General features: G+C 35.3%; 1 long non-coding RNA gene and 1 pseudogene across 2 annotated transcripts; both read right to left on the bottom strand.

Annotated features, from left to right (window-relative positions):
• Positions 1–12,958: 12,958 nt before the first annotated feature.
• Positions 12,959–22,384, bottom strand: LOC149241562 (uncharacterized). The gene is made up of 3 exons (XR_016245641.1): positions 22,259–22,384; positions 13,462–13,554; positions 12,959–13,289 (listed from the first exon to the last, which is right to left on the bottom strand). It is a non-coding gene; the product is annotated as an uncharacterized LOC149241562 (long non-coding RNA).
• On the bottom strand, positions 22,242–24,190 carry LOC149241561 (ran-binding protein 1 homolog c pseudogene; annotated as a pseudogene). The gene is made up of 3 exons (XR_016245997.1): positions 23,818–24,190; positions 22,544–22,695; positions 22,242–22,384 (listed from the first exon to the last, which is right to left on the bottom strand). The product of XR_016245997.1 is annotated as a ran-binding protein 1 homolog c pseudogene (transcript).
• Positions 24,191–27,330: the final 3,140 nt, after the last annotated feature.

Raw genomic sequence — 27,330 nt, 5'->3', positions numbered from 1 at the left:
CATAGGTTTCACCTAAATATAACCCATTTATTGAGTGTTCGTAAATATAAGGTGACTTATGGAGTAAATATATAAAAAAAAATATTTGTTTACCATACCTCGCGTTTATTTATATTTTTATTAATTTACCATACCTCTTTTACAAATATGGTATTTGGCCCATAGGATTCACTTAAATAATATAAGGTGACTTATGGATTAAATATATAAAAAAAAATTATTTGTTTACCATACCTCTCGTTTATTTATATTTTTATTAATTTACCATACCTCTTTTACAAATATGGTATTTGGCCCATAGGATTCACTTAAATAAAACCTCTTTCTTGAGCCTTCATAAATAGAACGAGGGTTATGGACTAAATATAAAAAGAGGTTTTATTTATTTACGATACGTCTCGTTTATTTATATTTTTATTTATTTACCATACCTTTTGAGTAAGTATAAAAAGACGTTTTATTTATTTACCATACCTCCACTTTACTTATATTTTTATTTGTTTACACCCTTACATGTATATAAGCTGACTTATGGAGTAAATATAAAAAACATTTTATTTATTTACCATACCTCCACTTTACTTATATTTTTATTTGTTTACACCCTTACATGTATATAAGGTGACTTATGGACTAAATATAAAAAATGTTTTATTTATTTACCATACCTCTCATTTATTTATATTTTTATTAATTTACCATACCTCTTTTATAAAAATGGTATTTGGCCCATAGGATTCACTTAAATAAAACCTGTTCTTGAAAATGGGCGAATGGATTCACTTAAATAAAACCTATTCTTGAAAATGGGCGAATGGAAGGTTGTAAGTCCTAATTTCAAGGGCTAAATTTACCTTTTTTACCCTCTCCCTTAAAATAAGGTGGGCTATTTGAGGTGATTTGTAAAAATGTACTATGATACAAAATATCGCCCACTAAAAATTTAAAACCCCTTAATTTCGCCAAAGGGTGAACATTCGCCCCTAAAATTATCCTTGAAACCATCCGGGGAGAATGCATTCAAGGAGGTGAGTGATGGCTTCTGTTAACCCCTAGGTTTCCTGAGGGAGTATGACATCTACCGATTTAGTACTAAGAAGCCTCTGAAATGTTATTTTTTTTCTCAGGACTAGCTAGTAGCTAACCTTCGACAGTTGTAGGAGAGAAGCTTCATGAGGGAGATGGCCCCAGGGTGTTCTGTGCTCTAAGAACCTAGTCTATGGCTAGATGATGACTTGAGTTGAATTCCACACCCACCTACTGTTTGGATTTAGAGAGTGAGGAGGGTCGTCACTGTGGAGGTTTTGGATGGATGGGAGGGGATACGATTCCAATGCCAATCATATCAATAGGTTGTGGTCGAGATTTATATCTGAGCGAGTAGTTGTGAGAGTGAGACCCCTTCTCAGAGTCAGAGGATAGGGCAGGAGAGTTTGCCTCTGGGAAGGATGGGGGGGTACATGAGAAAGTTGGGGGGGGAGGCTGTAGAGAGCAGGCCAAGGAACAAGGAGTTGGGCTGGAAGATGTTGTACCATGTTGATCAACGAAGGATGATGTAAAAAACAAGATGATGTAGTGAAACTCAAAGAGAAGGAAGTAGAGAGAGGCATACCTGAAGATAGCGTAGCCATAGTAGCCACCCTCACCCTGGTCATAGGAGAAGAGGGAGGCCAAATGGGTGCATTTTCATGCTTCCTCAGATTCTTTTTTCCCGTCTTTGTCACTGTTGCTTCAGTGTTGGTGCGCTGCTCAGGTTACTTGGTAGCTTTCGATGGGATTGTCTTCCCCGTGGTCCACTGCTTTAGTTGTCCCATTCAAAATGAAATCCTTGTATAAATGACCCACCTTGTGGCACCTCCTGCAACTAAAGGGGACCCCCCCATAATCAAGGATTTGTGCTCGAGACAAATGTTTCCAGAGCAGGGTAATTTTCTCTTGTAGTCGTTCCCTAGTATCAAGATGAACCAGTATCCTTGCATATGCCATGATGCTAGTGGACATCTATGACTTATCATGCTCCAAATAGGTACCCAATGCATTCCCAATGTGCCTAAATATGTCCTCCGACCAGAAGTGTAGAAGCAGGCCTGGTAATCTGACCCATAGAGGTCCTGTGCCCAATTGCTCTCTCAGGGTCAAAAAGAGTGTTCCATATTTGAGGAGCACAGGGGCTTGCTCAATGTCCTAGAAACTAGATAATACCCAGGTGGTATGTTCGTCTCTTGCAAAATGCAGCACAAACCATCCCTACACAAAGGTTTGTAAAAAAGGTAGTTCATCCATGTGCTATCCCCAAATATCTGTAGTCCATTGCTTGAGCCTAACCATGGAGTAGTTCCTCCCTCAAACCCTACCCACCAAAACCCTATCAGCAGTGTCCATGGCTTCACCCCACTGGATATCCTCCCCCAAACGTAGAGCAATATCCAGAGTCCTAGCCTTGACACACTTCGCCTTTTTCCCTGGCCTATGACCCTTTTCGAAAATGTTCGCCTAAGGATCGCGCTGGTGGGAGTTTTGTAAATTCATTCCAAATCCTCTAGGACTCGCTTCCAAAACTGGAGGAGAGCCTGCAAAACAACCAAAGGTTGGAGCAGTCGAAAGCAAAGCGAGAGGGGTTTCCTGCAATTGAACCAAGGGTCCGTCTGAAGGGACAGATGAAGGGTAATGCGAATCAACAGGTGAAGGGTGAGGTGGATAACCCAAGCGTCCAATGGTGTGGTCAAACCCTATGCACCTAGCCAAAAACTATAGGTATGCCGACGATGGGGGGGGTGTGGTGGAATCCAACCATGTGAGGGGGTCATCAGGCAGGGAAATGACCGGGCAGGAGGGACCCAAAATCAATGACAAGGGAGCAAGGACATCTTGCATGTCACTGTTATGAGGGAACAACCCTTTCGAGATCGGGGGAGGTGACTTCCAGATGGAGACATCAAGAAAAGGGTCATTAGTGTAATGAACTTGGTCGAGATCCATACCTAACTGTCCAAAAAAGATGTTCCAGCTGCCACTAGGTGCTGCAAACCATTGTCTTCGTAACTACACTTCCTTTGGAGAGAATTCAATAAGGCAGTATTCATGGTTGTATAGGAGTAAATGGAGCCAGGCAGTAATCACGGGAACGTAGGAATAAATGGCAATGAGGAGCAGATGAGTTTGTTCTGTTGAGGGTGGTCAAGCACAGTTAATATGTAGGCTCTGCAGTGTTTTGAACCCTAGCTCGTATCAGGCATCGTTCGAGGAGTTTTCCATAACTCCATCCTCCTTCCTCCCTTACAGTTAGATGTTATTCTTGTAGAACCAATTAGAATTCTATATCAATATGTAGTTAAGAGATTTCCCTAATCAAGATAGCTTCTTTATTTTAAAATAACACACACACACACACACAATGTAAGTCTCTTTGTTAAAAATTTTAATTCAAATATAATCAATTTCTTCATCATTTCACTCAAATAAATTATTTTAATGTGTCATCAACTTTCAATATGAGAATAAGGAATATACATATTTTATTTTTGGGAAATATCTTTATAAACTATGATACTTTTTTCGTCATTAAGAATAATTATTATTGAATAAAATATTTTCTTAATCGTTAATAATAATAATTCATCTAAAACAATTTATAATATCAATAAAATAAATTGTAAGTGAGGAAGAGTTCAACAGAGCAACTAATGGTTTAAGCCCGATAACATTATGGGACGTGGCACCCATGTGTCAGTCTATAAGGGCATATTAGACAATTCCACAATCGTTGATGTCAAAGTTATACTCTACCACATCAGGAGGTGCATACAAGAGACTCATAAAAGAATGCAAGACATTGGGCAGAGTCCAACATCTGAATCTGGTGAGAATGGTGGGTGTATGCTCAAGTTTGCACGTCAAATATTTGATTATGGAGTTCATATCACAGGGAAGCCTGGATACGCATTTTCATTGTAGTGAATATAATCGAAGTTCGGGTATAAAAAGATGGCTGAGTATTCTCAAGGATGTGGCTCATGGAATGGAATATCTTCACCATCCCTACTTTCTAACCATTGTTCATTGTGATCTGAAACCTTCCAACATTTTATTGGACGACACGATGACGGCCCATGTTGGAGATTTCAGTATTTCAAGGATGTTGATCTGGCCAAAAGCACTTGACGATTCAACAACAACAGCCTCAGGGGACACCTCCAGTCTTGGGATAGGATATGTTGGTTACATTGCACCAGGTAAAAATTGATACACTTGATTGATTGAGCCATATCGTATACTGGAAATATATGAGTCGCTGATATATAAATATTATATATATAAAAATTGATATTGTACATGGGATATATATGTGAGTTACTGATATAAATTGATTACAGAATATGGTACAGGAGGGCGAACATCCATTAAAGGGGATGTGTACAGCTACACCATCTTGGTGTTGGAAACGATCACCAGAAAGACACCCATAGATGGAGTGTTCTCATAAGAAGGGCAATCATTCCATAGTTGGGTGCACGATGCTAGAGGTGATTGATGGGAATTTGGTGGAGGAGATAAGAAAGGAAGAAGAGGATGAAGAACAAGAATCACATGATGTTACGGGACATGGAATTGTTGGGATGCTGGCTAAGATAGGTGTGATGTGTAGCAAAGTGGATCCTCATGAATGATTGATTCTTCGAATCTTCAAGAGGTTGAGGAATCGCTAGAGAACCTAGTTGCCAAAATCAATAAGAGTTCAAAAAGTTGGTTGAATCGCCTTGGACAAGAGACCAACCAAACCATTTCAGAATCTGATTAGGATGTATGTTTGTGGAGGAAAATGACTAGGTTAAGTTACTCCATGGTTAACACACATATATGTGGAGGAATATGATTTGATTAAATTATTTTACTTAATGTGGATGACATCAATGGGTTAGATTATATAATTCGATTATGTAATTTTTATTTTAGATGTGATTATATCCTAGAGGATTATGTTTTTAGGATTTGGTTTGATTTATTTAAATTTAAAGATATTTTTTAGTTAATTAGTTTTGTATATTGATATGGGATTGAGGCACTGCTCAATTAGTGGAGTATTTAATCTAAATAATTTGTCATTATAAAATGATATACATGTATTTATGTATATCATTTTTTAATTAATGTAAAAATGTTTTCTAAATTTCTTATTAAAATGGTTAGCACATATCAGTAGAGGAAAATGATATGATTTGATTAGATTATTTCACTTAATGTGAATGATATAAAATGGTTAGATTATATAATTTTTATTTTAACTGTGATTATATATTAGAGGAGTAAGTTTTTAAGATTTGTTTAGATTTATTTATATTTAGAGAGATATTTTTATTGAATTAATTTTTTCTATTGATATGGAATTGAGAAACAACTCATAGTAATTCATTATGTAATTTAAATCATTTTTCATCTTAATAATATACATGTATTCGTGTGTATCATTATTTAATTAATTAATGTAAACAATATTTTTTTTAATTTTTAATTAAAATATGGTAATTTGGTTAATCATTCTATTCAAATATTTTTTTTTAATATGTCATTCTTCTTCAATATAGGAAAACGAAATATGCATATTTTCATTTGAATTAGATATTTTCTTAGTCATTAAGAATATTGATTATTGAATAAGATGATTTTTTAGTGGTTTAGAATATCCATTATTGAATAACATATTTTCTAGTGGTTTCAATGTAATAATGATGGAATATAATTTATAATATTAAGTGGAAAAAGACTTTGTTAAGAACAACTTTATGAATAGTTTGAATAAGTCCATTTTATCCTTTTTATATCATGTTTTTTATTAGGTTTTAGGCTGTCAAGAGTAATTATTATTAAACATTTTATTTTGTAAACTAAAGATGATTTATTAATTTTTGGATTTATGTATAATTAATGATTCAAGATTTGTTTTTTATTAACTTATTTCACAGATAGAATTGGTATTGGTATGTTATTTATTTATATTTTTGTTAAAAAAATATTTAATATAATTATGAACTCTTATAATCATATAAGGTCATAAGTTGTAACAACTTAATTCATATGTGATAATAATTGGGATGAATTTTCTCAAAATTTTATTACCAATTTTGATATTCGCTCATAATTTGTATGATAACATTACTCATAGTCTTACATATTTAATATTACAAATACGTTTGATCTCCACAAGTGAAATACTCATTAGTACTTTCTTTGATTGAAATTTGATTCATTAAACGTTAGAAAATTGTGCATTCATTGTAAATTTGTATCTTGATTTATTAAAGATTTTTTGTTTTATTCTTAACAATAGTGTGCTTGTTCTAGACTTAAGGAGCTTTCAATCTTGTCTAATTGGATTTGCATTCCTAATATTTGTTAACACATGACAAAAGTAAATATAGCATGCTCCATTTACCTTATTGTTGGTAGGATTTTTGCATGTTTAAAACACTGATGAAGATTTTCTACAAATTCTCACCTTTTGTTGATCTAATTATGATGGTTTGTCTATAATTGGTAGTAGTTGTCATATGTCCAAGAAAAAAAATTATAGAGTGAAAACTAAATATGAAATTGATATTTTATGAGAAAGGATCACACAAGTGGCTCTCAATTTGCACAAGATTTCTTATATTGCTAATCTCATTAATGAAAATATTATGAATATGTTATGTTTCTTCTTGGAATACTTCCAATGATTCTCCTTGCATAGGATGCAATGTTTCCTTTATATGCATCTTAAGGGATGTATAGATAGTAGTTGCTTCTATGTTGAAAGCTACAATTCCTATCAAGGCAAGGAGTAGCATCGGTATACATCCATTGAGTGTTTGAGAAAGTAATAAATCTCATAAGTTAAGAATTTATAATCTTTATTATTCCTTGGATGATCATCTTTAGGAGTTGTGCTTTTCTCCTTGTTGATATTTCTATATGAGTATGCCAAATTTTGTACTCCATTTTTGACTTGTTGGATCTATTCAATTAAATTATGTATAAATTGTAAATAATTCTTTATGAAAATGTAAGCTGAATAATATGAGCTTAAATACATGAAGCAATGTGTAAGTTGTGTAAATATCTCATGTCAATTCCTAGTGTATAGTGCAACACCGCCAGCTAGTAAGTTGTGAGGCATGTAATTGTGATAAGCATGTTTTCTATGTACCATGTGGTAGTACCTTCCATGGTGTACTCAAGATATGTAAATATCATTTCAAAATATAATATAAAGGTCTAAAGTGGCTATGGAGAGAAAACAAGAAGGGATATGGTTTCATTAGTGAGGAAGAGGAAAGTAAGCCCAAGGGTGAGGGTATATAACAATGAGCATTAATCACCATGCATGCACCAGACAATAGTGCCTTCTTTGATTTTATTGCACTGTGACCTATTGAGATCACCTGATATAATCATTTTCGATTCTCATTGATTTGTATTGCTAACCCACAAAAATAAGCTTAAAATGTATCAATGAGCCTCAATTCATTCCTACATTTGACATTATGTGAAGCCTCTATTCATTATTCATGGAACATCCAAAAAGATAACCTCCTATCTTTGATAAATGTAACCATTTGGATTCACTTTGGCACTCTGTTTTCCATGTTGAGGGTATGCTACTTATGCCAACTTTCCATTTGTAAAGTAGTACTAATCATTCTACTTTTTGAATTTTTTCCTAGGTACATTTTTCTAATCACTTTTACTTAAAATTTGGCTAAAAAATTAGAATATTGTTAGTTTTGCATATATCAGTTGTTGAGATTGCACAAGTTGGATGTGATAAGGGGGTTTTAGGGTATTACGTACTTTATTACATTAAAAAATCCAATTTAAGAAAGTTAAATTGCAATTTAACGAACCAATACTTAATCAAATTTTGGTGATGATTACTAGAAATTGTTTAGAAAGTAGAATGTTTAGACTTATTCATTTTGAAAGGGGAAATTCCTCTCTAATTTTTCATCATTTTTCAATGCAGTATGAAACATTTCCATCTAAACTTGTTCTATAGGGTATTTTACCCTACCACATGTTATCCATATGAAGCATCCACATGGATTTGAATGGTGGATGTTTGATGGATTGTTGCATCATTATTTACCACTTTAAACCTACCACACTCTCCTTCTACTTAGTGTGATATGTTTGATGAATTTTCTATTTCAATATGGATTTTTACCCATTGTTGGTGAATAATGGCAAATTGGGAATTCTAAAGCATTCTAAAGGATTTTGTCTCATGGACATGGCACCCATGGGTTAGTGTATAACAACGGATTAGACAATGGTAGAATCATTTATGTCAAGGTTATAAAGTAGGCCACATCAGGAGGTGCATACAAGAAAATAAGGGCAATCATTGCAGAGTTGGGTGGGCAATGCATTCCTTGACATCTTGTTGGAGGTGATTGACGAGAATTTGGCGCAAGAGATGAGAAGAGAAGAAGAAGATGAAGACCATGATGCACATGATGTAAGTTAATTTATGGGGCATGGAATTGTTGTGTTGTTAGCGAAGATAGGTGTGATGTGTATCAAAAGGAGATCCCCATGAACGACGACCCTTCTAGAGGTCGAGGTAGAAAGTCCATAAGAGTTCAAAAAATGGGTTGAACCACCTTAGACAGGTGATGGACAAAACCATTTCAAAATTTGATTAGGACATGTTTGTGGAAGAAAATGATTATCTTATATTATATAAAATGATTAATTTATATTATTTCATGTAATGTGGATTATATGAAATTGTTTGAGTATATAAGTTTTAATTGTTATGGGTATGAGGGATAATTATAAGTTTAAGTATTTTTTTAATTTTTAAGAGTTGGTTAGAATTGGTTAAATTGAGAGATATGCTCGATTTAATTAGCATTCTATATTAATATAAGAGATTTACCTAATCAAAATAATTTCTCTATTTTAAAATTACACACACACACATATAATGTAAGTGTGCTTTTTAAATTTTTAATCGAAATATAATTAATTTCTTCATAATTTCACTCAAATAAATTATTTGGTTGTGTCATCCACTTTCATTATGAGAACAAGGAATATACATATTTTCTTTTGGAAAAACTCTTTATAAACTTTAGTCATTAAGAATAATGATTATTCAATAAAATATTTTCTTAATGGTTAAGAATAATAATCCATCTAATATAATTTTTAATATCAAGTGGAAATATGTCTTTGTTAATAACAATTTTATAATATCATGTGGAAAGATGTCTTTGTTAATAACAATTTTATAATGTCAAGTGGAAGGATGACTTTGTTAATAATAATTTTATAATGTGAAGTGGAAAGATGACTTTGTTAATAATAATTTTATAATGTCAAGTGGAAATATGTCTTTATTAATAACAATTTTATAAATAATTTAAAAGATTACAATTTCTCCTCTCTTTTATTGTATTTTATTTGTTTTATATGCACATTATTATCACTTTTTTTAATTATTTTTTTTAGTTGTTAAAATAAAATTTATAGTAAATTAAAGATTACGTGTTAGTTTTGGTATTTATGTATAGTTAATGGTTTAGGATTTGTTTTTTATTAATTTATTTTATTAATAGAATTGGTATGCTATTTTTTTCCTTTTTGTTATATAGATATGTAATATAATTATGAAATTTTATAATCATATGAGTTGATAAGCTCAAAGGGCCTAATTTATGTTGAAATTCTAAAAATTATATAATAGAATAGGACTTTTTGCTACATAATTGCTCATAATTATTTCCAACCAATATTTTATGCCACTGCTATCATTGAATAATTACACTTTAGAAAATATCAACAGTAAATGGAATGGAAACAGTAAAGATAATATAAATACAACCATGCACAACAAATTCAACCAATTTATCTAAGGAAACCCAACCTTGGAAGAAAACCCAACAACTTTTATTTACGAGAAATTATTCTTCAGTAAGGTTTACAAATCAACAAATTGTCTAGAAATATGTGCCAATATTCAAGCCCAAATAGCAGTCAAACCTGATCAAAATAGAAGCAAGTCAATTCAGGTCAAACTAGTCATAATAACCAAAATTCAATGTTGGTCAACTCAATCTGGTCAAATAGGCCTAAAATCAACTTTGGCCGTATGGTCAACTGTGGTCAATGGCCTATAGTGTGCAGTCAAACAAGTTCGATTAATGGCTATTCAAATTCAGTCAAACAAAGGTCAAATTAGCTCAATCAATGCCCAATCAAACTCGTCCTTCTTGTTCAAATGTGCAATTAGCCAAGAATGATGAAGAGAGAGATGATTGATTACACTTCCTAGGCTTTGAAATGAGACATCACTTCTTCTTATTTATACTTTTCAAATGAGGGTGTGACAAGCCAAGAGACACCTCTTCATAGGTTGGCTCACTTGAATTCTTCCTAGGCTGACTTGTCCTTTTAATGTAAAAAATTATCTAATTCATATAAGCTGACTTGGAGACCATTTAGAAAAGTAGGAAAAACTCTCAATGTTACAAAAAAATGAAAACTCCCTCTTATTGAGGGAGGTATTCTCCTTAGATGAAAACAAATTTCCCCTTAACTGAATTTTTTCCTTCAAAATTCTCCAAGATGACTACTATTGGCCTACTCTACACCAAGATGCTAGGAGATACATTGCTAGATGTGATGAGTGCCAAAGGATGGGAAAGCCTACACCAAAGGATGAAATACTCCTACAACCTCAAGTCATCCTTGAGCCATTTGAGAAGTGGAGCATGGATTTCATTGGACCAATTGATCCCCCATCTAGACAATGGAGATGCATCATTATCTGCGCTGATTATTTTACAAAGTGGGATGAAGTAAAGTAGAAGGTGGCAAAGTTTCTAAGGGAAAACATCTTTTATAAGTTTGGATTCCCAAGGGAGCTGGTCACTAATCAGGGGGCTCAACTTAGGGGGTCAATGTATAATGGTGTATTAAACTCTACCACATCAAAAGGTGCATACAAGAGAAATATAAAAGAATGAAAGACATTGGGCAGATTCTGACATCGGAATTTGGTGAGAATGGTGGGCGTATGCTCAAGTTTGCAGGCCTTTTTTTTTATTATCACTACAACAAAACCAGTGATTTGTGCCAGATTTAGCGCCAGATTTTAGTGCATTTTTTTTGTAATTGTGATGAGCAACCTGGCGCTAAATCTGGCTCTATTGTACAATTTTTAAAGCGTCCTTTTTTGCACCTGATTTTGCATCCTTTTTCATGCTAGATTTTGCATCATTTTTTACACCAAACTATGCATCATTTTTTGCGTCAAATTTTGAACCAAGATTTGCATCTTATTTTATGATAGGTTTTGCTTCTAGTTTTGTGTCATTTTTTGCATCTATTTTTCATTCTCTTTTGCTTCCTATTTTGTGTCATTCTTTGCTTCCATTTTTGCACCATCATTTGCATCAAGTTTACACTGTATTTTGAATCCAATTTAACGTCTTTTTATGCATCCATTTTGTGTCAGTTTTTGCATCTAATCTTACGCCAGGTTTTGTATCTAGTCTTACACTAGTTTTTGCTTCTATTTTTGCACCAGCTTTGGTGCCTATCTTTGCACCATGTGTTGAATTTGATTTAGCACCAAATTTTGCATCCATTTTTGTGCCCATTTTTGCATCTTTTTTTGGACCATTTTTTACATCCACATTTACGTTTGATTTGTCTCCATTTTTCCCATCTCATTTTGCACCATATTTTGCGTCATTTGTTTCATCCAATTTTGCATCATTTTTAACACCATCTCTTGCATCTAATGTTACATCATTTTGAGCATCCAAATTTGCATTTATATTTGCATCTTATGTTGAGTCATGTGTTGTGTCCACCTTTGCATCTTATTTTGTGTCTAATGGTACATTCAATTTAGAGTCATTTTTTACGTCTACTTTTGTATTTGTTTTTGCACCAAGTTTTGCACCCAATTTTAAGCTATTTTATGCCCCTTTTTGCACCATTTTTTTGTGTCTACTTGTGTCCAATGTTGCACCATTATTTACACCGACTTTTTCATCCAATTTTGCATTTTTTTGGTGTCTAGTTTTACATCGTTTTCACCATCCAAATTTGCATCTTTTTTTGCCTCATTTTGTGTCCACATTTGCATATAATTTTGTGTCTGAGTTCGAGCCTAAATTTGCATGTGATTAGGAATCATTTTTTACATCCAATATGGCATCCTTGGTTTCACCTTTTTTCAACCCCATTTTGCATCTTGTTTTATGTCTTTTCTTACATCTTTTTTTTTTCCTTTTTTGCACCCAAGTTTGCATCCCAAATTTACACCATTATTTGCATCATCATTTGGCATATTAATTTGTAACGTTTTTTGCTTCTTTTTAACGCTCAACTTTGCATCTTATTTTACATCTAGTTGTCTTTTTTTGCATCTAATTTGGTGCCCATTTATGTGTCTTTGTTTTTGCCCAATTTGATATCCTTTTGTATGCCATGTTTTGTTCTCTTCTTTGTGTCAACTATTGCACAATTTTTCACTTCTAATTTAAAACACTTTGTATGTCAATTGTTTGCATTTTGTATTAATTCCTAGTTTAACATCCAATTTTACTTTCAATTGTGCATCCATGGTTACATCCGCATTTGACTTCTTATATAGAGTATATTTTTCTTTACATATATGACCCCCTTTATAGATTCATAGTGAAATATATGATAGTTTCTAAATATCATTAAAGCAGATATCACAATTCAAAATCATTTGTAAAGAAATTTAAGAGAAATTGACAACATCCATCCAAAAAAATAACAATGTGTCATTAACAATTTTCAAAACATGTATAAAATAGCAACATAATACTAATAAAATCAGTATTATTTTTAATCAAAACAAGTAAAATTCAAATATGATTAACAAATCAAAATATTTCATGAATATCGTTATTCTACGATAAATTAATAACATACATAAATCAAACTCATCGTATGATTACAAAATCAAAATGTCTCATTGATATAGGGTAAATTCACAACACCCATCTAAACATAACAATGTCATTCTACACAATAATTTCCTCATAAAAAACAATGCATGTGCATGCCTAGCTACCACCACCAAGATCATCCTCATGATCATCTTGACCATCCTCATTACTCTGATCCACATCATCACCAACACCGCAACTATCATCATCATCTCCTCCTTCACCACCATCATCCTCATCCTCATCCTCATCATCTCCTGGTATATGTTGAACATAATTTGGATCATCGTCTTGGCAATCATTACCTATAGCATTCTGACAAAAAAATTCAATATTACATGTTAGTATTAATTACATAACACAACGCATGTTTTTGTTATACAATGTTAACCATAAAATGAGGTAAGATATAATATCTAATAGTACTAAAAAATAAAATGAAAATATGGTTTAAAAGTATATTGGAAATCCAACTAAGATTACATACCATAGAGTCCATCCAAACAACAAATTCAACCCATCTCTTTTGCTGCAGCACCTCCTTTTCCAAATGATTTGGAGGTCTTCCATATTTTAGTTCCTATCAATCAGTAAATAGGGAGAAATTAGGTAACAATGACTTTCTTCTAGTACAAAATTTATTAAAAAAATATCACATGTTTAATATACTTACAAAGGTTGTTATCAGTGCTTTTAAACCTTTCTGGCCACTACGATGAGTGAATTTTGTCTTAGTTAACCTCCCCTTGGATGCCTTGTCCTTAAACATAAACCAATTCAATTTATTTTCACACAAATACATGTCTAAGATACTTATAAGTATTAATACATTCTAAATAATGTTTAATGAAGATCCAGGACTGTGAATGTGCTCCAAATTTTCTGCCCAGTTTTAATTATATATCAGGATATTATTAAAGTGGAACGCAAACAAAGCCTCCAAGGTGAGGGCAAAAATTGTCATTGATGATCTCCATAAAAGTGGTAAGGGCGATGGTGAGGTCAAAAGACATGACCAACCACTTGTAGAAACCCAAGTTAAGTCTTGAAAACTCTTTGCCATACATCTCTAGGCATGGGAATGGTGATAGTCAAAAGGTAGATCAATGTTGGTCAAGTACCTCACTCGCTTGAGGTGGTAAAGAATTTCATCAATCCTTGAAAGTGGGTAACAGTTTTGAAGGGTTATCTCATGGCCCTGTAATCTGTGCAATGTCTTCACTCTTGTTGTTCCTTCTCAGGGATGGTGAATGATGGAGATCTACAGGGTGAGATGCTAGGTCTGATTTGGTTGTCTTACGAAATTAGAACAACTACTTAATCTGTCACTCAATCTGTGTGGTTTCCACAAGTGCGGTTTGGTAAGCAAGGTAACGAGGCAGGGAAGAACTTGAGGGCAAGTGAATAAAATGCCAGTGACTCTAAAGGAAGGGAGTCCTTTTGACTCCTTAAAAAATATTGGTATATGAATTTATGAGTGCCTGAAGATCAGAGGGAGGGATCTTTCTGTGGTTGTCCTCTTTGATTTGGAGGGTTATGTATTCGCTGAGGCTTACATGTTTAACAACTCTCCAACTAGTCGATAGAGAATTAAAAAAAGAAGAGACTGAGTTTGTATGTCTTACAACCTTTGTGAAGTGTGTAGGTATTGTATAACTCATCATAAATTGCCCCTAATCAAACTGGTAGGGTTTTCCAAGAATCATGTAGTGGCAGTCTTGTTGAGTAACATCACGGTCCACTCTGTTTCTAAAAGGTCCAATAGCTAAGGTAACCAAACATCTTGGTCTGATCAGGGTGGGTTGGTTGACGTCCTTGGACCTTGACCCATCCAAGCTGGTATGGCTTGGGGTGAGTTGACGTTGGCAGTTTGAGCTCCTCTGGCAATGTATAGGATACAAGGTTCTTTTGACTGAGACAACATTATGCAGGCCAACATATTTTTGATTTGTCAGTTCTACATGGATAGAGCTTCTTTCTTGTTGTTGGAATAGTCCGTGGCTATCAATATGAGTTGAGGATCAGTAGAGGTGGGTTTGCTGACATCAACCACTTATTCGCCCCCATGACTTGCTTGAAATACATAGATGGGCCAACAAAACCCCAAGAGGGAATGGCTCAACCTTAACAGCATATCAGCATATCTGCAACCTGGTAAAAACTAGGTGCAGATGAGGTCAGGTGCAAGTCCCTGGGTGATGGCATAGAAACACCCCTCATAGCATGACAGCTTAGCCAAAGAGAGCTATAAGCAGTATCCTCCCAATCTGTAAAAAATGAAAGAACCACACTTACACAACCATAATGGTAAGCTATATAAACTTAATAAGAACATGATGCAGAAATATGTGCTTAGAATGGAAACACAGCTATCGAGTCATGAACAGAACATAAACATAACAATGATAACATTAACAGAATGATTGTGAAATAATCACTGAATGAGAACAGAACAGAATTCAGCTTGCCTCCATATGTGGATGTGCCATGAAAGACGAGTTGAGTTATACCTAAAAATGCCCATGACCACATCATTTTAGCTTTGTGTTTGTATTTTCAAGGACTACCGAAAGACATAGCTTCTTAAGGCTCTTAAGAGCCTTCCATCCCAACAGTTCATATACTTAATGTTCATCCAATTGTTGCACAGTCAGCTGCACAGCCTTCTATATGTGCTCGTTTTCTGACCCGTTTTCAAAAAACTATATTAAAATATTACACGTTCGAGTTTAAGTTCACCCAACAGTAAGTTGAGCCAAACTGATATAATCACCTAATAGTAGTTATTTAAACTATTCTTGTTGACATCGTATAAAAAGGTTATGTTGTTTATCCTCGCAATTATCTGTTAAAAGTTTTGAACAGTGAAAAGGGGCATAACTTTGAAGGATGCCGAGGAAAGACTTGTTTGTACTTCCAAGTATTTTCAACAAAGAGACTTCGCATAATAGATAATTTGAAATCTAGAATAATGAACTTTGTATCTGTGTTTATAATCATATCAAGCAGCTTTTCTGTATGCTGTTGTCATTATTCATGACGGAAAGTTTACAAACCACATTTCAAAAGATATCGAAATATGATTCTGTAGAAAATGGTACATGCTAGATGCAATTTTTTTGTTTTTGTTTGGACAGATCACTTATTTGTTTCTTGGCAACATACTATGGAAATTCCATGCTAACTGGGATGGCTTCCTGCATTGCTTCAAGTCCGTTATGAAGAACAATGTGATAAACAGACTGTCAATTACAAAAACTAGATTTACCTTCTTTCAGTATTACTGCTCCTTATCGCCTGCTTACAGTTATGATTGACATCTTATTCAGATTTAACACTTGGTTTAATATTTATAACTATTTACATTGACTTGCACTCACTGACATACCCCACATTTGTCGTATGGATCTAAATATTTATTTGCTTTTACAATTTTATGAAAAAAACATATACCTTTTGTAGTTATCTGTGATTTTAGGGCATAGGCCTCGCACACTTTATTGCCATATTGATATTCAGGGAGAAAGCATGTACACTTTGCATGGCTGCGTATAATTCTCTGGTTAAAAGGTTTTTCAATTTGGTATTGCAGTTTGCCCAACTACACTGAAAAGGATTTGTAGACAGCATGGAATTTCTAGGTGGCCATCTCGCAAGATCAGCAAGGTGAACCGTTCGCTGAAGAAATTGCAGGGAGTTATTGAATCTGTAAAAGGCGCGGGAGCATTTAAAATTGGAAATCTCTCAACTGGTTTGGTCTCTGTGGCAATGGCACCAAGTATAGTAGCAAGCAATACTACATCAGATGATGGTAAATCGTTGCCTGCTGCTGTTCAGGGTGCTGCTGATCATGATCCTAACATGATTCCTCCAGCTACCAGGAATGTACCAGGAATGTAACAGAGCTCTTGCGCAGCGTCAATCCGGGTTGCAGAGGCAGACCGATTTCGAACGTATGTCTATAGCGTTTTGGCGCGCGGGGAGGTCGCTGATGTCAAAGAACGAGACGGGGCGGGCCCGCGGTTGGTGGGTCCCGCGTTCGTCACCGGAAACGCAAGGTGGCCGCCGGAGTCCCGTTCCATGGATATGTATTCGCCCCCATGACTTGCTTGACATACACAGATGGGCCAGCATTTAATACACAATATATGGCTGGTTAGCTCTTGCCTTAATTAATGTGTAAAGATGGCTATTGTCCTTGGGCTACCTTAGCTGTTCGTGTTTAGTGATCTCTGGTATTATGACTCCTCAAGTCACTATTAAACCATGAGAACCATGCCCAAGCAGACTAGTGTGACATTGTGGATGAGAACCAAAACTAGACTCCTATAACCTCCTTTTTCATCTTTTAAATTGCAGAATTAACTGACTGTTCTAGTAATCGTTCTTGAGCACCTGAAGATGTGCACCCTAAATAATAAGAATAATACCCTGTAACATATGAATAGTCCATCCTGTGCATGTAGGATATGCACATGAGGTCCAATAAAATCACTAACCAGAATACCAGGTGTTATTAAAGCCTCTACAGGGTAATTGCAATAGTTCTTCATTTCTTATTACAAGAGTTTCCAATAGATAGGTTTTGAAACAACTAAATTAGTTCCATAGACATTGGTTACATAAAATTACAAGTTCCAATGCTCGAGGAGAAGTCTTAGCTTACCCATAATCTCCCTACATATACTTGTACAAAATTTGTATTGTTCCCACCATATCAGAAGGCCATATACTCTGCCCATTATTTTCTTCTATCTTTTGTGTTTTTTCAAATATACCATTTCAATTGCTTCACTTGACAACTTTGTTTATTAGACAAACACAATGTCAGGCTTGTCAAATATTAGCTTCTTTTTATAGAGCTCTACCCTTATTTTCTGGCTTACCTCTTCTAGTATTCGAGGTTATGATCTTCATGACATTGTAAAAGAGAAAAAAACGTTTTATTGACTTCTGGTGTTGGAATTGTAGCATCATGCTTTGTTCCCTAAAGCCTTCACAACCTTTTTATATGTTTGGGGCCTTTCGAGTCCTAACAAGGATTTTTCCGACTGCTTCCAAGTTCCGTCTACACAATCCTTGATAGACTTATTTGTTTTTTAGTTATCTGGGTGCACGATAATCCCATTCACATGGTTTTTCATGCTTCTGCTAAATTGTCATCCACAAGTGATGTTTTCCACCAAGAAAAGCATGTGTTATTTTGGGCTTGATGATTAGGCATGGAATAAGGGGCACCGGTTCAGCCTCTCTTCTCAATGCATATTCTGGTAAGAAAATGGGACAAATTTTCTTGTGAATGAAAATTGCAATCCCTGTAGTCTTGAAAATGCAAACCTTGACTATAATGGGGCCTCTAGCTGGAAATAGGGCAATATGTGTTCTCCTTATGCAACATCGACATATCAGTGATTTTCAGTTTGCCCGATTCTCAGGTGGGTGATATGAATTCCTTGTATATGGCTGTTGACAATCAAGTGACCCTTGCATGTTTACCCCCCATGATGTACATTCAGTTGTAACCTAGCTTGGAGATTAAGCTAATCCAGATCCACATGTTTTTAGCATACATTTGCTAAAGAACCTTTCAACTTGTAGATAATTCACTATATCTCATCCACATATAGTCAACTTACTGAAGATTAATTAACTTACACATTCTCTTGTTGAAGAGAATTTGTGCTCGTCCATGCGTGAGCTAGATTGGAAATATCCTGGAAAGCTCCTAGTAGTCTCTGTCCATGCATTCTGATTTCTGTCTCATGAAGGTGTTAGATCTGCGTTAGATATCCAAGACTTCGGTTCATCCTTTGACTTTGTTAAATTCAAACTTCATCTTATAATTTTTAATACTATGTATTGGGAAGTGTTCTCTCTCTGATCTGATTTGTGCAAAACTAAGAAACAGCTATGAGAAATTACTAATTAGCCTAAGGTCACAGCTAATTACTCCTCTGTTTGGACTGTCATTTCTCCAGTCAGGAGGGTGTCCCTCGTGTTCATGCACTTTCAGCACTTGGAAGCATATGCTTGGTCAATATGAGTGATCAGCACAGAAAGTAGTTTTCATTGATATATGTGTAAGCATCCAAGGACACAAGAAACTTATAAGATCAAATAATATGCAAAATCCCAGTCCACGACCACCAAATATGAAAGAAGAAAAGATGGTTGTGCACTTTTAAGTGATAAAAAATCTTCAAAGTACAGGCACTTAGGTCATTCACACTACTGCAACATACAACACTGTTCAACCATCGAATTTGGAGAGCTGTAAAGAAACTGCATGGTCAAACTCCATCACTGTATTAGTCAAAAGATTGTTTGCATCATGGAGATAAAATATGAGAATGATTGCAATAGTATGCACTGCACAGAGATGTAGGCAGCAATGAGAGAAAGGAAGGATGGAAGAGAACGTTGACTACTCACTGAGAAAACTCTAGAAAATAATGCCATTTAGTGTTCTCTTATAGCTCCCCAAATTCCCAAAGGTGGGTGGCCTATTCATGCAAAATCTAACTGTTGTTGAGTGGCTGAAGTGAGGAAAATGCTGCAAAATTGCCCGATAACAACCATAAATATGGCTTCCACTAAACCATTGCAATAAGTGGCTTGATCTCTTCATAAGTAAACAAAAACTCATGCAATCAGCTAGAATTCCATTACTAACTAATTTGTCTCAACAAATAAGAATTCCAAATCAGCTTTCTTGTTCAATAATAAGGTTCCATCTCACATGTAAAGTTGCAAACTAATCAACGGGGTCAACTTTGTCAAAAATACAAAATAAACATTTCCCAAACTTCAAGTTTTCCAAAATTAACAAAGAGGAATTTTAAAATCACCCAAATTAAGTTAGGCAGCTCCTTTGCACCTCCTTTCTAAAAATGGTGCCAAGTCGCCCACTGAAAATAGAACTGGAGTCATGAAAAAACACTTTTAGCTAACTACTAGATGTACCGAAGGAAGGGCACCTAGGGTATTCCTGATAGGATTTCCTTATACCTCATAGGCAAACAACCATTGTCCCTTCTATAGATGAGCATAATAAGTGCTTGGTTCTCTACACTAAATAAAGACAAAGTATAGTACTTATTGCTGACACAATAGGATTTAAATCGCGGTTCAATTGCTTGACATTCAGCTGGTCACAGAATTGTAGAGTGCATAATCATAAGTGATGTTGCGAGCCTCATTGCTCAAAGTCTAAGGGTCTTGTGAGCCATAATCACAGCCATGTATGGCATATCTTGTGATTATGGCATTTTATGAGGTCAATTCTTGTGAAGACATTTCAGTTTATAATAAATTTTAAACCTCAACAGAGTTTTGGCAAGACCTGGCTGAGTTAGGACATCAACAACACAGCTGATATGAATGACATAATCTAGCCTCAAGAGGGAGCCTCTTTTGTTTCATCACTCTAACAATCTATGAAGTGGTGGAAATCATAACAACTTCCCCTTGAATATGACACCTAAACTGAGTACAAATCCTAAATGATGCAGCCCTTGGTGCATGTCTCTCAAAGTATCGATATTTCAAGTGTTGAAAGCTCTTGTGCCCATTTGATATGCATTCGATTGCAGTTCCCCTGAAAAAAGAATCTTATAAAGGTGAGGCCATGGCCAATATGTTAGCCATATCCATTGGAGTTTCCATTGCTTGACAACTTTAGTATGATCAGTCCCACCATGATTCACATGGCCTTCTACTCAACACTGGCTGTTGCTATTGTAAGAGTCTTCAAGCTCGTTGAACCCATAGTATTGATAAGTGTATTCTTTGGGTCTCTGGTTTTCAAATTCTGCCTATGTTTTCCTCTCAGTATCATTATTTCAAATGCTGAAAGCTCTAATTCCCATTGCTGTGTATTTGATTATGGTTTCCCTGAAGAAAGAAGCTTATAAAGGTGAGCCCCAGGCCAATATGTTGGCCATATCCATTGGAGTTACTATTTCAGCTTATGGGGAGGCCAAGATGAATGCATGGGAGGTGATTCTCCAGTTAAGTGCAGTTGCATGTGAGACTACCCAATTGGTTCTCATACAAATTCCACGAACATCAAAAGGGATTAAGTTGAATCCCATCACATCTTTGTTGCTCCTTGTTGCTTTGTTTTTCTCAGCACCCCCTAGGCCTTAGTAGAATACCCATTTCTGATAATCAGGGTCTCTTCCTTTGATTTGGATTACATGACATTTCTGCTTGTGCCTTGGCTCTTAATCTTGCAGTGTTTCTTCTGATAGGAAAGACTTCAGCCTTGACTATGAATGTTGCTGGTCTTGTCAAGGACTAGCTTCTCATAACATAATCTTTGTCTGTAATAAATGAAAAGGTTACAGTCATAAACTTGAGTGGGTGTGGACTGGCTTTTCTGGTTGTCTGTTACTATAATCATTTGAAACTTCAAGCTCTCAAGTCCAATGACAGCCAACCAAAGTACCTCAGCAGTGCAGCTGATGCCAATGATGAAGGAGAAGGTTTGATAATGATGAGTGGGAGATTCTCAATCAGAGATTCAGAACCAGTAGAGAAAAATCAAACTCAAGCTTCAGGATTAGGTATTTAGATCATTAATATTGTCTTGTGCTAGAGATTATTGTTCTTGTATTGGCTCCTCTATGCCCAGATCTATTTGCAGGGAACAGGCCAATCATTCACAGTGAAGAAGATAATGACAAGATTAGTGTATAATGATGGACAGGATGGTGCCATGGTGCCAACCTAAATCTCAAGTAAGGAGACATCTGTTCATCAATTTGTCAAGAAGCATGGCCTACAATTCAATTGCTCTAAGCCTATCACTTCTTCCACCTGTCAAATAAATTGTTTCCTGTTTGTTTAGTTGACTATGGTTCTAATAAATATACTATTGTTTGATGTAAAAAGACAAAACAAAACAAAAAATATGGAAAGTTGTGACCCCATTTTCTAACTGCAAATTGAAATCGGATTACCATAGTGACCACCTCTGCTTATTGGAATCAAAAAGGGGGTGGGTTATGCACAATCCTCCGTATCATTTGCTATTACCAGAGATAACTAAAGCCACCCTAAACTCAAGTCTTAACTATGCTGATAGGGTGTTTGGGGAGGGGGATCCCTTACCAACCCACTATAATCTGCACAAAAGCATCCTAAGAACATATGCAAAATCAACCCTTCAATGAAATGATCCAAGAATATAGGTACTCAAACATTGATTTTATCAAAGAAAAATACAAGACAGAAAGAAAAGATCATAACAAGGATTAGAAGAGTCTAAGAACAGTGCTCACTGTCTACAGAGCCAAGACGAATGCAGAAGAGTTCTTCCTTCAGTTCCCCATCTGAGAAATCAGTTGCATGCCAGACCCAAGTTTTATCACTACCTGCGTGCTCCTGAAGTGACATTGGGGAATGAACTGCAAGGCAAAAAAAAAAAAAAAAACATAATCCAGATAATAAGGATCAACACAAATTCTCGGCACAGAAAGCCTCTTAAAACTTGGACGTAAGATAAGCTATTACAATCTCAGGGGGGAAATTACACAAAAAAAAAACAAACAAACAAATTTACATACTTAAATGGTTGGGACATATTTTCAATGTCTTGGATTGCCTCATGACCATCCGAACCTTTGTAGTATCCTTGTGCTTAAGAAACTTTACTGTTCCTACACCACGCTCCTTCCATTGATTCCCATCCTTGTCAAACCTGTACAGCTTCACCTTCCTGCAGGGTCAAACATATAAAAAAGAATTGGAATATTAATAAACAATGAAACTGCATTAGGATCATTTTAAGAGCCCATGGCATCCATTAGAAGTAACGTCCGCAATATCCCACCATATAAAATGCATTCAAAGATAAATTACCAACGACCTATTAAAAACACAGGAGATATTCCTTAACATTACCGAAAAGGATCCCACAAAAAAGCTCAATAATAACATCAAACATGTAAGAATACAAATCATCAACTATTTAATAACAAAAGAATGCTCATCCCATACATCCCCATAAAGTACAGAAATGATCAACAGCCTGTTCAAAACATCATAGAAAGTCAACGAAAACAGTTGACAGAAGACCAAAACAGACATATGCCTGAATCATACCACCTCACAACATAAAAAGACAAATCACCCGAATGCCAATAACCAAAAGACAGATTATCAAATAGGCCCAATTCAGTATTCAATGGCTAATCCAAAAACCAAAAAATACGAAACCCCGTATGCTTAACAATACAAATGACCATCACACCCCCCACTAAACCAGAATAACAGAGAAACCATCATAGATTCTTCAAAGACATTGAAAAAAGGATGGCCTATAGTTCAACAAAATATAAAAAGACTCGTCAAAATACAAAACCCCCAATGATAACAAATAAACCATCAAATGCATCCTCGAAAAAATCTTCATCGGCAGCCTATCAACATAGGAAAACAATTATTACAGACCATAATGAGATCAAAAAATGTTGATCAAAATATCAATGGGACATCAAAACAACAAGAAACTCACAAAATACACAGAAAAGCAAAACCCTAATTACCCGATAAAACAAACCATAGCCCGCTAAATGCATCTACCATAGAGTTTCTTCAGCACCCCATTGAAATGACAAATCCGATCATCATTAACAGGCGAACAAAACATCGAGAACCCAATAAAAACAGATCTTACTAAAAAGGAGAAAAATTAGAAGTAAATACCTGCCCAAATGCATCTTCCTTATAGTCAAGGTCCCATTTATGTGCACAGGAAAAGGGCCACCGAAGAGGCCATGAAAACAACTTTCAACTGAAAAAACAAAATCATGAAATAGCCATGGACTAAGAAATTTACATGTCAAGAAGGACATCCTCCTCTTCTTCGCCCGTGGTGACAGTAACCTCCTCAAGCTTAACAATGGGTGCAACCTGAGCTCCAGTGTCCTCTTCCTTTCCGGCATCATCCTCGTTCTCTCTCGAATCGTCATCTACTGCCCGTGTAAGAACAGGATCCTCCTGAGTTCCAGCCATCCCAATACCAGATAGTGCACAGAGGGAGGGCTCGAATGAAATCGATGGATCCAAAATATGCCAGAAACTCGCCCAATATCAGACACGAATGCGAAACCCCGAGGAATTTGGACAAAGGATTTAACTGTGCAAAAATGCTTCGAAGGCAAAGGGCAATGAGGTCGACGGAGAGAAAACACTCTATATAAGGGTTTTTGAGGTCGATGGAGAGAAAACACTCTATATAAGGGTTTTGAAGAGGGAAGGCCGGTAGCTATTAAAGATTGAGAGTAAAAGTAGCATCGTTAAAGATAATATAATAAATTATTATAGGGATGGTGGGGGGGTTTCAAAGGGAGAGAAGGCCATGGAATAACCCCTAAATCATTTCTAACATGAGAGGCCTACTTAGGTTGTTGTGCGTTTTTTGTTTTCGCAATTTTGAACTCTTTCCTCGGTGATATATTATTGTGTTTATTGTAATAATAATGGGATGGGGTTGAGGGGTTTGTAAATGAGATAAATATGGAAAAGTAATTAGAAATATTGGTTTTAAATTATTATAATAAGTATTGTTGTGGTTGATCCATGATAAGTTGTAGGGTAGTTGGTTTGTATAGGGTTTAGTTGTTACGAGGTCTTAAGTTCAAATGTCATGGGGAGGGGTTGAGAATGGTAGTCATTTTGGGGGCATCAAAACTATTCTAAGGGGCATCTTCCACTGAGCTTTACACAATCTTCGATGTTGAGGATGAAAATAATATGAATATGCCAAGCTCACTCTACAGCCTAGTATGGTTATAGCCATGTTTGTCCATCATTCCAAGGGGCATCTTCCACTGAGCTTTACACAATCCTCAATGTTGAGGATGAAAATAATATGAATATGCCAAGCTCACTCTACAGCCTAGTATGGTTACAGCGATGTTTGTCCATCATCAAAGTTGAAATTTTGCTAGTGTCAGCCAAAATAAATTTAAAAAAAAAAAAATTAAAAAAAAAATACAAAACATTTAAATAATGTTTGCTCATAAAAAATAATTGCCAATGAAGAAATTGGATCCCTCTCCGCTCATATTATATCTATATTTAAGATGGGTCTATGCTAGTGGATAACACAAAAATCACAAAGTGAAGAAGAGTTTAATTTCAAGTCAAAGCAAAACTTTGGGACTAGCGCAATTCATCTAACTTCTATTGAAATGCGGTATTTATACGTGTAATGTGATCTATATATATATATATCTATATATATATATATATATATATATATATATATATATATATATATATATATATATATATATATATATATATATATATATATATATATATATATATATATATATATAGTGTAATTGCTATTATGTTGTTAAATGGTTGTTTAATTAATGTTGGTTATTCGATGGCAAGATGGTTTTGTAACTCTTAATGATGTAATTGTTCATCTTCTTGGTTGTAGTGTGCCATGTTGTTGACATACAAATATTGTAATGGAGCCAAAAAAAAATGACAGTAAAGCATAGTTGGAAGTTATAAGTTTATCCTCCTGGAAAAGCAAAATTGTGGAGTTAAAGAACCACTTCTAGGAAATCAATTTCCATCACATCCATAGGGAGCTAAATACAACTGTAGATTCTCTCTAAAAAAGAATTATTTGTCTGGAGACAGGTTACATATATTATGATGAATTAGTTGGCAACCCAGTTCAAAGTTCTCATTCGATGCCCATATACTAATATGAATCAGCTTTAAGTCAAATTTTCAATTAGTTATCAACTAGCTTACTATAAATTTCAAGTGAGTCTACATTCAGCTTTCAATTAGCCTCAAATGCAATGTCTTTCTTTTTCTCTTGACAGGGGCCTCTTCATGGTTGTATAATACACTTTCGGGAATTTTTGGTTACAGGCTAATGTCATTTCTAGTCACTGTCTTCGTTTTTCTCATAGTAGGGCCCTCTTCGTGGTTGTATAATACACTTTCTACAATTTTTTGTTGCATGCTATTGTCATTTCTAGTCAGTCTTATAATTTGCAGAAGAAAAAAAAATTGTAAAACCCTGGTTTTACAACAACTTCTTTTTCTCTTCTTCTGGGTCATGATGCCTTGTCTTCTGGCAACCCATTGTAATGACAGAAGTTACAATCTTTTTGTCAATGTTTGTGCTTTTTTTCTTCCTCGTGAATAACAAAAGGGTCCTTTTTTTCTATAGTAATAAGAAGAAGAAGAATAAGAAGAAAGATGTTGTAATGGTTATGTCATGGTTGGCATTCCTAAATATAAGCAGATATAGGATAAGCATGCATGCATATTAGAACTTGGTGCGCATGGATGGAATTCAATGTGCCAAATGATGTAGATGTTTCACAAGCATGGGGTGTGACATTTCAACCCTAGTTATCAATAGTGATGAGAGGCCACCAAGGACAATACCCCTTGGACCCTATGATAAGTGTTGCACATTTTGGTGTTAGGAGTGGAAGGGTAAGCTTGGTTCGAGGAGGTTGGTTATGGGATGTTTTTTGGTGCACATGAGGTTGTGCATCAACTACCATGGCTACACTTGAATTAGTGGGTCTTTACAAAAATAAAGTGGGAGAGTTAAGTTTTGTGAACAAAAGTAGCCTATGGGTGATATTTGCATTGATCACTTGTGTTAGGAACCTTTTTAGGCAAGTTAACTAATACTTGGAAGGTGTGAACCATGTAATTGAAATAATTCAACAGTGTCCTCCTTCCTTCAAATGAAGCAACAAAGCCAAGAACGTGACTATCAAATAAATATTAGTCCCCTATTGAGCCCTTGTTGCCCATTTACAAATTGCTCAGACATTGATGTCATGGTGTTTCACACTAAGTATATCTAAAGTATATGCCTCATTTTAGTACTAACAACTTCATTAGTTTTGTTCTTATATATTACATACTTTTTTTATTTGTGGTTGTTATGTATGTGATGTTTATAATAATTACAAAACTAACTATGTGAAAGCATCCCTAAGATAAATTTTCATTTGGCACTAATAATATTTTCCTTACAACCCCCTTCCTTCATTGGCTATGGGAAGGAAGCTGATCCTTCCTTCCCCCCACACCCCCCTTCCTTCCTTTGGAAAGAGAGGTAAGAGCAAGAGTTGGAAAGATGCCGGAAAGAATGCCTACCTTTGGTAGTTGTGTTGTCGTATCGAGAGAAAGAAAGTCTGTTACCTGTCGTCCTCCCTTTGGTAGATGAATGCCTACCTTTGGTAGTTACCTTCGGTAGGAGAGAAAGAAAGTCGGTTACCTACGCTTCGCTTCGGTTGCCGTATCGAGAGAAAGAAAGTCGGTTACCTACGCTTTGCTTCGGTTCGGTAGG

Source organism: Pinus tabuliformis, chromosome 8 (assembly GCF_031772625.1).
Source record: "Pinus tabuliformis cultivar Carrire ecotype Pingquan chromosome 8, CPIR1, whole genome shotgun sequence".
Lineage (NCBI taxonomy): Eukaryota > Viridiplantae > Streptophyta > Pinopsida > Pinales > Pinaceae > Pinus > Pinus tabuliformis.
This window is presented reverse-complemented; position numbering and strand designations above follow the sequence as displayed.